Here is a 13,009-nt window from a genome sequence, read left to right as displayed (position 1 = left end):
ATTTCTTGCTTGGACTATACCATTTGCTTTCTGACAGCTTTCCCTGCTGTCAGAACATAGAACTTCCCTACTTAAATCTCTCCTTTTTCTCTACAAACTGCTTATATGTAATATGAGGAATAGAAATTGTAAGACACCCTAGCATCATAAGTATTTGTCCATATGTCTTACCCTTCTTAGATCCCACAGAGCCTTGCACATTACTAAAGACATAGTGAATAAGGGATCTGCACACTTTTCTGTAAAGCCAATATTTCGGGCTTTGTGAACTATATGGTCTTTATCATAACTATTTACCTCTGCCATGGTAGCTTGAAAGCAGACATGGACAAGAAATAAGTGAATGGTTGTGGCTATGTCCCAATAAAGATTTATTTACAAAAAAAAAACAGGTTGCAGGCTGTATTTGGCCCATGGATCATAGTTTGCCAGGCTCTGTACTGTGTCCTGAGTCTCATCTTGATAGCATCGAAGAAAAATGGATTCTGTGGTAGACATGAAAGCACATCACTTAGATCTTCCTTAAAAAGTGAATATACCTCAAGGAGTGCAATTATCTGATAGTTTCCAGCTGCAGATTCCTTTAGGGCCTACTGTTTTTTACCTGAGGCCATGCGCTTCTCAGGCAGCTCCCTGCCTATGACTGAGTCTAGTGATGGTACAAAGGCTGGCCATTTCTGGCCAGCACAGGACAGTCTGTGCACATGAGTAACCTTTTGCAGAGCTCCCCTTTCAGCTGGCTGAGATTTTCAGAGCTGCACTGTAATCTGAGGCTCTCCCTTTCCGATCCTCCTTCCTTCCATCTCTGCTTTCACAGGTGTCAGACTTGCATCACAATCTAGAGACAAGTAATGTGATGGCAGCTTGGACCTCAGCAGTTATAAAATGGTGGGGTGAGACGTGGTTCGATTTTGGACAGATTTTTTAGGTAAAGCCAACAGGGGTTGATGATAAGATTAGGTATAAGTTGTGAGCTAGAGGAAGGAGTCAGAGATGATGTCAAAGATTATTTTATCGGGTGTATCTTTGTTTTCTAGTTCATTCTACTATTTTTTATCACTTGCTTTCTATTCTCTTTAGTTTTATTCTGTCTGTTCTGTCTCTGAATTCTTAACTCATACACGTAATGAATTAATTTTGAAGCCTTTCTTCTTTTTTAATATAAGCATTTAATGCTATAAATGTCTTATGAGTACTATTTAGCTGCATACCATGAGTTTTGATGTATAATGTTTTAATTATTTCATTTGTATTTTTAATTTCAGTATTTTTCATTGACTCATGAGTTACTTTTTCAAACTTCCAAAGACATGGGTTTCTTTCTAATCATCTTTTTTTTTAACTTCTAATTTATTTGCATTGTGGTCAGAGAAAGTGGTCTGAAGAAGGCATTTAATTTTTTTTTTCAGACAAGCTTTAAGGCCTTGGTTTGTGGTCAAATATCATAAAAATGCTGTTTTGGCTTGCTGAGGATTCTATAACAATGGGGCATAGTGTTCTATAAATTCCATTCTGTTAAGCTTGGTAATTGTGTTGTTTAAATCTATATCTTTAGTGAACTTTTATCTTCCTGACCTATAAAATACAGAGAGAATTGTTTAAAACCCCCACTATGGTGTGGATTTGTCAGTTTCTCCTAGTAGTTCTGTAAATTTTGCCTTATATATTTTGAAGCTATGTTTTTAGTCATATTCAAGTTTAGAATTTCTGTATTCTTCTGGTGACATGAAACTTTTATTATTATGTACTGATGACCCTCTTTATTTTAGTAATGCTATTTGTACTCAGGTCCATTTTTATTGATAGTAATACACCCATACCACCTTTCTTTTGGTTAGTAGTTGGCTGATGTATCTTTCGCCGTTGTTTGATGGGAAAAAGGACCTTATGGGTCCTTATGTCATAGAGATGTCTCTTGTACAAAGCATTTGGCTTAGTTTTAAACCTAGTAAATCATTTGTCTTTTAACATCAGTTCTTTTACATTTGTTGTGATTTGGAAAGTAGGCTTTTGATGGTGAGTATAGTGAATACAAATATTTAATGATAATATTCTACATCTGAAAGTTATATGATGTTATTAACCAGTTACTTCAATCAAAAATAAAATAAGTGTATTTAAATTTATTTCAGCCTTTTCGTGTTTTCTATTTGTCCTACTTTCTCTATTTCTATTTTCTTTCTTGCCCTCTTTTGAATTAAAGTTTCTTTTTTTCTTACTTCATTTGTTCCCTTTACAGATTAGAAATTATAGTCTCTATTTTTATTTTTAGTAGTTATCCTTGAAGTTTAAATTTACTTTAAAGACTATGCAATGTCCTTTGAATATTTTTACTCCAGTCATCTTCTCCTGGGTTAAATGCTAATTTTAAAGCATCATATTGAAGCATAGCATATGTACAGAACATTGCACAGTAGTGTACAGCTCACTGAATTTCTACAAATAACATATTATTTCACTAGCCAGCAGCCATATCAAGAAACAGAACATTCCAAGTACCCCAGAAGGACACCTCAAATACTCTTACACCATATAGTATCACTCCTTTGTATTTTGTTTATTTTGCTCAATATTATGTTTGTGATTCATCCATATTGTCAGGTGTAGTTGTAGATCATTCGTGAGCAAGACTGCATAGTATTTCATTATGTGGATATACCCCAATTTATTTATCCATTCATTCGTTGGGTAGTTTGCAGTTTGGGAATATTATAGTATTGCTATAAATACTCCAGTATATCTTTTTGACAAACATACACCTTTCTATAGGGTACATATTTAAGAGTGAAGTTGCTGAGGATTAAGATATGCATATGTTCAGCTATAGTAAGTACTGCCAAGGTTTTGTAAAGTTCTGGTTTCCTCCTCCTCTTTGCGCACACTTGAGTATAATACTATTTTAAATCTATTCCACTTTTTGATATTTTTAACCCCACATAGTAGATGTTATTATTGTTTTAAATTGTTAATATTTAAATCATGTGAGACATGATTTAAATATTAACAATAATCGTTTTAAAAAGCTTCACCCTCATTTTTTCCCCCACTTTTTTATTAAGTATAATTGACAGTGAGATGCACAGATCTTAATTGTAATTGTCCTTCCTTCTTGAATGTCAGATCATCTTCTGAGTTTATTTTTCCACTTCCTGAAGTACATCATTTAGAAATTTGTTTAGTGAGAGTCAGTTGGTGGTAGCCTCCGCTTTTGATTCTAAAAATGGATTTATTTATTTTAAACTTTTAATTACTTAAAAAACTTCAAAGTCGAGTGAAGAATATAATTAACTCCCATGAACCAACTGCTCATCTTTAAGAATTATCCAATTATGTCAACTTTCTTTCATTTTGACCTCACTTTCATTAACCCTAGCTAGATTATTTTGAAGGAAATTCCAGACAGCATATGATTTCATCCATAACTATTTCAATATACATATATCTAAAATATAAGCTCTTTTAAAAATTTAAAGATAACCACAATATTATTATCACACTTGGAAAAATTAATGACAATTCTTTAATATTTAAGATCAATGAATATCTAGTCGGTGTTCACATTTTCCCTGATTGCTTTGTTTAAAACAATTTGTTTGAATCAGGAGTCTAATAAGGTCCATAAATTGAAATTAGTTTGTCTCTCTTAATTGATAGGATTGCCCCTCCATCTTCTTGTTTTCCTTATAATTTTTGTTCAGGAAATTGGGTTGTTTGTTCTGTTGAGTTTCCCAGAGTGTGGATTTTGCAAATTGTATCCCTCTGGTTTCATCTGAGCTCATTTGAACTCAAAACAACTAGCTACAGAGGATCCTGAACAAAGGAATACACATAGAAACAAGGCCATCAAAATTTACACTTTATTTCCTCCAGACATATGTAAACAAGGATTACATCATTTCCATCCAATGTGAAGTGGTAGGTAATCAGGCACTCTTCATGTTCACTTACTATTTCTTTATATGGGTTATATGTATAACAAATAGTGACTTAAAACAACTAACAGTATTTAAACAAAAAGATCAAGTTTCAGATGGAATTGGTAGACACTTTAAAAAGTGAGAATAACATCAAATACTTTAAGTAGTATATGCATTCACATGGAGAAAGCAAGATAGAGAATTTGAAAAATTTAACTAAACTTTATATTTATTTCAGAAATTAAGGAAAAGCAAGGCATCAAACTCCTTTGCTAAAAGTGGTGGTATTTTAAACTATATATGATTTATTCAATCTGAATTCTTTTGGGAGGTTTTTAAATGGTCATACTCCCAGTGGGAATACTTTTTAAAATAACTGTCTTATTTAGATATACTCACAGTACACTGATGACATTGCAATTTTCTAAGTGCAGATGAGAGAAATGGAATTAATACTACTAAGCAAACATGATATTTTGTTGTACTGTTATCATAGATGAGTAACTAAGTAAAATGATTAATTACAAATCAATGTTACTAGGCTCACTGAGCAAACATTCTTTCCTTACAAGGCAATTAGAAGGTCTAAATTTATAAGCTATTGAGTTTATTATAGATATTAGCAGATATAAGCATCAGAGTATTCATGCATATAATTAACCTAAAATGAGGACTGCCTTATAATATACTTTGGCGTATTTTTATCACATAGGGTACTATGTAAATATATAAATTAAATCAAACACTACAGATAAAATCTGGATAATGTAATACTAAGAGAACTAGTCTAGAATTTTAACATGTCACTATGACATCAAAGAATCATAAATTATCTTCATTTTGGAGAAAGGAGAGCCTCTTCAATAAATGGTTCTGGGAAAATGGAAAGCCACATGCAAAAGAATGAAACTAGACCACCATTTGACACCATACACAAAAATTAACTCCAAATAGATTAAAGACTTGACTATAAGGCCTGAAACAACAAAATATATAGAAGAAAACATAGGCACTAAACTTATGGACTTTGATCTCAGAGTGGTTTTTGTGAACTTGACCCCAAGTGCAAGGGAAGTAAAAGCAAAAATAAATTAATGGGACTATATCAAACTAAAAAAAGCTTTTACAAAGCAAAAGAAACCATCAACAAGGTAGAGATAACCATCCAAATGAGAAATTATGTTTGCAAGCAACACCTCTGATAAGGGCCTAATATCCAAAATATAAAAAGAGCTTATACAACTCAACTATATAAAAAAAATCCAATTAAAAAATGGGCAGAGAACCTGAAAAGACACTTTTTACACTTTTACCAAGAAGACAAATAGATGGCCAACAGATACATGAAAAGATGTTCAGCCTCACCAGCTATAGGGGAAATGCAAATCAAACCACAATGAGATATGACCCCATACCTATTAAAATGGCTGTTATCAATAAGACAAGTAACAACAAATGTTGGAGAGGTTGTGGAGAGAAAAAGAACTCTCGTTCACTGCTGGTGGGAATGTGAATTGATGCTGCCTCTATGAAAAATAATATGGAGGTTCTTCAAAAAAATTAAAACTAGAGCTACCATATGCCCCAGCAAATCCCTGTTCTGGGTATCTACCTGAAATATTTGAAAACACTTATTCATAAAAATATATGCACCCCATTGTTCATTATTCATGGTGGCCAAGAAATGGACACAACTGATGTGTCTTTCAATGGATGATTAGATAAAGAAAATGTGACACACACACACATACATAACACAATGGAATACCACTCAGTCATAAAAAAGATGAAATATTGCCATTTGTGGTAACATGGATGGATCTTGAGAGTATCACGCTACATGAAACAAGTCAGATGAAAATGGACAAGAACCGTATGACTTCACTCATATTAGTACATAACACAGAAAACAACAAATGAACAGACAAAACAAACTCAGACACAGACAACAGTATGGTGGTTACCTGAGGTGAAGGGGCCTGGGGGAGGATGAAGAGGTAAAGGGGGTCAAATATATGGTGACAAGAGGCTAGACTCTGGGTGGTGAGCACACAATGCAATATACAGATGTCGTATTATAGAATTATAAGCCTGAAATTTATGATATTAACCAATGTAACCTCAATAAATTTAATTAAATTAAACGATTAGCTTCATCAATTTGTAAATGGATTTGCTTCATTTTACAATCACTGGAACTCATGACCTTATTAAGTAGCATTATCATGACCTACATCATTTTGCAGGGAACAGGGATTTACAAAGAAACAAACCATATTCATTCTTTCAATAAATACTCTCTTAAAATTAGAGAGGATGAAGAACAATGGTGCTTGGATTTTTTAAATAACTCTATTTGAATTTAAATTTCCAATAACCTCAGATTAACAAAGCTATTATTAATATTAAATTAACAAGTTCTTTATACATGTTCAAGGAGCCATGAGGTTATAAAAATAAAAATGAGGACTAGTGGGGAAAATAAATAAACCTCCCTAATTGTAAGGCAGAATGACATACAAGCTATGTAAAGGTACAATAAACATTTTAGCAGTGCTTGGAAAAGTAAAACAGCCTCAGGACTTCTGAAGTGCCTAAATGTGGCTTGTGCTAGTCCATAATGAAGTTTTTACTGATCTGTAGCTAAATGACAAAAATAACAGTGTGTAAAAGCTTTTCAAATAGCTTTTTCATATTACTTTCAAATCCTTAACTTTCTTGACATTAAAAATAATTCTTTAATGAATGCATCTTGGTTCCCTGTTTTGTGGAACTCTGAAAACCAATACAAAAGAATACAAGTTGTTCAAGGACAGAGAATGTGTCTGTTTATTTACCACTTATCCCCTAGCACTTAACACAGTGCCTCACATAGCACCCAGCAAACATTGCTGGATAAATGAATGAGGAAGCAGCATCTGAGTTTTCTTTTGTAGGATGAGAAGGATGTGACAGGAAGTCATTTAATTGTATATTTAATAAATAATGCAATACTTATTTATTTCTGCATAACAAACTACCCCAAATTTAGCAGCTTAAAGTAGTATATATTTATTATCTCACAGTTTCTGTGGGTCAGGAATCTGGACATGATTTAGATGGGTGCTTGAGTTAAGGATCTCTTGGTCACCTCAAGGCTCCACTGGGGAGGATTCACTTCTGAGCTCACTCATGACTGTTGATAGGATTCAGTTCCTCATGGGCTGTTATACCAAGGCCTCAGTCCTCTGGTTCCTTCCCACGTGGATCTCTCCACAGAACATGTCACAGCATAGCAGCTTAGTTCATTGGAGTGAGCAACCAAGAAGATAAGAGTACAAGCCAGATGGCCATCACAGTCTTCTATAATTTAATGACAGAAGTGCCATCCCATCATTTTCGCTGTATTCTATCAGTTACAAGCAAGACACTGGGTCCGACCCACACCCAAAAGAAGGGGATTACACAAAGGTGTGAATCACCATGGCTCTTGGGGGACACATTAGAAGGTGAAAAAACTGAACGTGAAAGGAAAAGGAGTGAAAGATGATTACATTTGTTGAGGTTGCAAGATAGGATGCAGTCTGATCGTGGCATTAGCCTTACAGAAGAATATAGTTCACTCTCAATATCAGTGCTTTGCACGCATTACAATCACCTGAGAAAATTTTAAAAAGAGGTGCCCAGCTCCTTGTGAAAATGCTGATTCTAGTGCTAGAGCATCATGTAATGTCAGAAAATAAAGTGCTCAAAATACGAAAGAATAGGTCAAGGGACATTGGAGCCAACCTTTAAGAGTTCCCAATGTCCAAAGCTAGAAAAATCCAAATAAAATAAAATAACAGTATTTGGTTATAACCCAAAGTATGAAAATACTCATGAATGCATACCGATATGTGATTGAATAAATAAATGGAGAAAAGGGAAATCTTCCATAGAGAATTCCCAATAATATACATAAATACTTTACTCTCTAGAAGGTAGAGCTTATTTGCCCTCTCCCCATTGAGTGTGGGCTAGATTGAGTGACTTACATCCAAAGAACAGAGTATAGATAGGGAAAAATAAGAGCTTTGCAATGAAGAGCCCAGTGAGAGCTACCTTAGCAAAGTGGTCAAAGTTAGCATGCCTAGTGCTAAGTCATGTTGATAGTATGCACCATTTAGGATGAGGCAATGAAAATGGCACCTCGCCTTCGTGGCAATCCTCCCCAAGTCCCTAAACTCCATTCTAATCATGAAGAAAACATCAGACAACCCCAAACTGACTAATTCTCATATTTGTCAAGATCATGAAAAACAAGGAAAGACATAAACTGTTACAGACCAGAGAAAGCTTAGGAGACATTATGATTAAGTGCAATGAGGGATCCTGGATTGGATCCAGGAATAAAAAAGGATAGTAGTAGAAGAACAAATGAACTCTGAATAGTCTGTAGTTTAGTTCATAGTATTGTACCAATGTTAATATCCTAGTTTAGACAACTGTACCATAGTTATGTAAGATGCTAACATTAGGGGATCATGTAACTGGTATATAGGAACTCTGTCCTATCTTTACAACTTTTCTATAAACCTAAAATTATTACAAAATAAAGGGTTTTTTTTTCATGAAACAGATGTCCAGGCTTCATTGCTGAGACTCTAATTTGTCTCAGTCAGTGAGGGTGGTGATGGTTAGGCACCATTCTTTTCTCAAAGTTCCCCAAATGAGTCTTGTGTTCAGACAGAGTAGAGAATCTTTACTCTATCCTGGGGGATCTCAAACTTGAATGTATATTAGAATCTTTTGGGGAGTTTTGTTAAAGCACATTGCTAGGTCCTGCCCCTGAGCTTCTGATTTTGTAGGCCTGGGGTGGGGTCTGAGACCTTGCACTTCTTACAAATTCTCAGGTGATGCTGATTTTGCTGGAATGGGGTTCACACTTTAACCACTGCTTTATACCAAAATCTAAAGGTGGTGTCTCCCAAACCACTGTGAAAAGTAGCAGCAGTGTGATATAGTGGAAAGAGCACTAGTTTATAGCTCAAGGGATTTGGATTCTAGTCCTGAATTTGTCATTATTCACTCATAGAACCTGTACCAAGCACTTCACCTCTCTTGGCCTTAAGCTTCTCATCTGCAATATAGAGACTGGTTTATTGGACATTAAATCAAAAAGTCTACATGTCTTTCAAGTTTTCATATTATCATCTAGATTTGATAATTTTGTGAATCTAACCTAATATTTCTAAAACATTGGTGGAAGATTTTTCTCTAGAATACATGTTATGATTATGAAGTAATGAAGACTATTTTAATCAGTAATCAATATATTCAAATTAAAAACATCCCTATTATGAGGGGGACTAGACTAAGGCACAATGGTGGCTGTCCTTCTAGTCTGATGCCAGGTAATACAGACTTCCTCAGTATGAATCCCAGGGAAGCCTCTGACTCACCGCCGGTGTCTAGGGCTACTGATAAAGATACTGATAATTATAGTGCATACAGACTCATAATACCACTAATTAAAGCGGGAAAAGAAGGATTTATGGTGGAAACATATACAGGGTTTGTCAAAACTGCTGTGCTCTTCCATAATACGAGAAGGTCCTACTCCAAGTTTCAAGTCATCGCAACTGACGACTATGGGAAGGGACTAAGTGGCAAAGCTGATGTACTTGTCTCTGTGAACAAACAGCTGGCTATGTGAATCATTGTTTCTAGTGTGCCCCCCGACTCTAGTGGAAAAAAAGAGAATCTTACTGAATAATGAATTTTTGTTTACTTATATATTTATTTTCATATGGCTATAATTTTCTATTGGATTAGATCATTTAAATCATTATGTTTAGATTAAACATACATTTTAAAACACTGTCTAAATAATTTAGGTAGCTTTATTTGAAATATGTGAAGATTCTAAATACTTTCAAATAGGAATGAAAATTAGATGTGAGAAGATATTATTCAGAATGCTTTGATTGATGCATCAATATAACCTCAAATGCAGCATGTAAGAAATAAAACATAACATTGAGTAAAAAAATAAATCCCTATTCCAAGTTATCACCATACACCTAGTCCAATGATGCTGTCATTGCCCCCAAATTTTCTGGAACTCTTTTCTTTAATATATCAAAGCCAGTTTTTGGATGACAAATGAAAATCAGGCTTACTACTTTTAAAATCACACCTCATTGATCGAATGTAGCCATTTCTAGCTTTCTTAGCCATGTGAACCACCACATGACCCTTGGTTAGCTATTAGGGGGGAAAAACTCATTTGGGAACTTGATAAAAGATATGGAGCCCTCCCCAGAAAAATACATCAGCACGCAAAATAATTTGCCAACTATTTTAATCCCTAGACTCCAATTTCGAAACTCCTGCTATATGGAGATTAAGATTTACCACTACCAAGAAAATCCAAATGTTCAGAGAAGACTCAGAAGGAATCAGTTGAAGGCAACTAGTCTGAAGGAAACAAATGCGTAGTAGGAAAAGCACTGGACTTGGGGTGTGATTAAGGAACTTCAAGATCTGGATTCTGATTTAGCTATGTCAGTAAACAGTTTAGGGCAAGGAAGTCACTTTTCTGTGAGTGTAAATTTACTTCTGTGCAAAATGGAGGCAGGGAGAAAAGAGACTAAGTAAGCTACATCAATGGTTCTCTGTGTGTTCATTCAACCAGCAGCATCAGGGACACCTAGGAACTCATTAGAAATGCAAAGTCTCAGGCCCCACCCCGGACCTAGAGAATCAGAATTTCTGGGAATGGGGCATGGCTATCTGTGTTTTAAGCTGTCCAAGGGATTCTGATGTACGCTCAACTTTGAGAACCAAGCTGAATAACTAAAATCCCTTCAAGCTCTCCAACTTTATAATTGATTTGAAAAGTATAAACTTCGATAAAATATAAAACCAAAACCAATAGTCTCAGTCACATCTGTTAAAAAAGATTTCCTAAAATTCATTTCTAAGGGTTAAAAGAATCTCCATTTTTCCTTGTATCCCCCACAGTACTCTTGCAAAACTCTTTATAAATACTAGGTATTCGAATCCTTACCATGTGGGCCAATTTGGGGGAAAAAAAACTGGACCCAGAAGTAGGTGAGACAGAAAATAACTGGTTCAAATTATCTTGAACAGTTACTTCCCCTACCTCCTGCCTGCTATCCAAATTATCCTATGGCTTTATTAACAAAGTAGTAAGAAAACCACTGTACTTAAATTTTAGTCTAAAAGCAATAGCAATCTTACTTTCAATGAAAATGTGCTCACCATCAGGACTTATCAAGCAATAATAAAAACATTGTTCTGTAAAGAACAATCTGGGGGATGGCCGGAGGGGAGGGGGGCATTGAGGGGCTAGGAGAATGGGGTGAAGGGCTAGAGAACTAAAAATTAGTAGTTCAGAGATGGTCACGAGGATGGGGAGCACGGCAGAGGGAATGCAGTTAGCATTAATGTAATGGCTAGGTGGAAAACCAGAGTAAGAAAGAGCAATTAGGGGGATCATTTTATAAACTATATAAATGTCTAACCAATGTACTGTATACTTGAAACTAATAATAAAATTAAATTAAAATAATTATACTACCTTATTGCTGACAAAATACCGAATGACCTTGAAATTAATAAGACTAATGGTTATGGGTTTGATTCTAAGTAAGTAGGATATTTGATAAGGAATTTTTATTTATGAAGGTATGACATCATACTTATTTATAAAACTGTATCTTTATTTTCTAAAATATACTGAAATATTTAAAAATGAAATGTCACCTGGGGGCATTGGGGTTAGCTGTAGTATTACTGAGAGTTGAGGTAAGGTGAGTGGGTGGCAGGGTAAAAGAAAGTAGATTGGCCATGAGATAAGAGCTGAAGTAGATGTGAATATGTGGGGATTCACTTTACTATGCTACTTAAACTTTTTTTTTTAAGGCAAGACAACCCTTGGTTGACCTCACAGATTGCAAGGACCTTGTCAGCTTACAATCCCTTATTAATATTTTTGTTTATTTATACCTGGTCTTCTCAGGTGGTCTCCCATCGAAGTACAAACCAGGCCCAACCCTGCTTAGCTTCTGAGATCAGATGGGATCGGGCTTGTTCAGGGTGGCATGGCCATAGACGCTACTTGAAAATTTTTATGAGACAAAGCAGAAAATTTTTTAAGAGAGAGAGAAGAAAAAGCACATAATGGGATCCTGGCAACCAAATGAATAAACTGGAATGTTAAAAATGTAATTTCCCCATTACAAGGGAAAGTAATATTGTACCTAAATCTAGTATGTCGACCTATTACTAAGAAACATGAATAATATAATATAAATATCCCACCTACCATGAGATCTAAACTGATAGCGACAAGGTGGTGGACTATCAGATCCACGTAACAGTGACGATATTAAGGCTCTCACATCACAAGAATAAAGAAACATTCTGAGGGATGATTCTGAAATGGACATTTCTATTTATTTGTAAGCAAGTTTTTTTTTAATGGGTGTCTTCAAAAATGTATGTCCCATCATTGTCAATTAAAATTTTTGCATCAGAGAAAGATGGACTAAGAGAAAGCTGCATGTCAGCACTCTTTGCGACAATAAAAACTGAGAAACTGGTACCAAATTGCCACATTAACCAAACCTTAAATCTTATTTATAGTCAAAACCTGAGAAATTTCTCCATTAAACCATCAAGTTCCCAACTTTGGTAGTAGCTTTAATAAAACAGAAAGTGAAATTCAGCTTGCTGTCCCTCTCACACCAGTCACCTCCAACAGTTAACTGTGGGCACTGAGCCACTGATTACTATTCATTGGTAAAATACTGATAATGATCACTACATAAATCAAATCTCTAGGATCAATACTATTCAATAGAACTTTCTATGATGACAAAAAATGTTCTTTATTCTGCGGTTTCCAATGTAGTAGCCTTGCACCATCTGCAGCTATTGGGCACTTGAAGTGTCGCAAATGGGACCAAAAAACTAAATTTTAAATGTTATGAATTTTAATCCATTCGTTTTTGTTTTTCGTTTTCTAATTATTTTTTTTATGATGACATTGGTTAACGAAATCCAGTAAGTTTCAGCTGTACACTTTAACAGTGAGGTATATATAT

The 13,009-nt window shown here is 34.9% G+C and overlaps 1 pseudogene; it reads right to left on the bottom strand.

Annotated features, from left to right (window-relative positions):
• Positions 1–11,896: 11,896 nt before the first annotated feature.
• On the bottom strand, positions 11,897–12,016 carry LOC118608359 (annotated as a pseudogene).
• Between the last annotated feature and the right edge of the window lie 993 nt (positions 12,017–13,009).

The sequence above is a fragment of the Rousettus aegyptiacus genome, unplaced genomic scaffold (assembly GCF_014176215.1).
Source record: "Rousettus aegyptiacus isolate mRouAeg1 unplaced genomic scaffold, mRouAeg1.p scaffold_m13_p_9, whole genome shotgun sequence".
In the NCBI taxonomy this organism is placed as follows: domain Eukaryota; kingdom Metazoa; phylum Chordata; class Mammalia; order Chiroptera; family Pteropodidae; genus Rousettus; species Rousettus aegyptiacus.
Note: the sequence above shows the minus strand (reverse complement) of the source record. Positions and strands in the feature narration are given on the sequence as shown.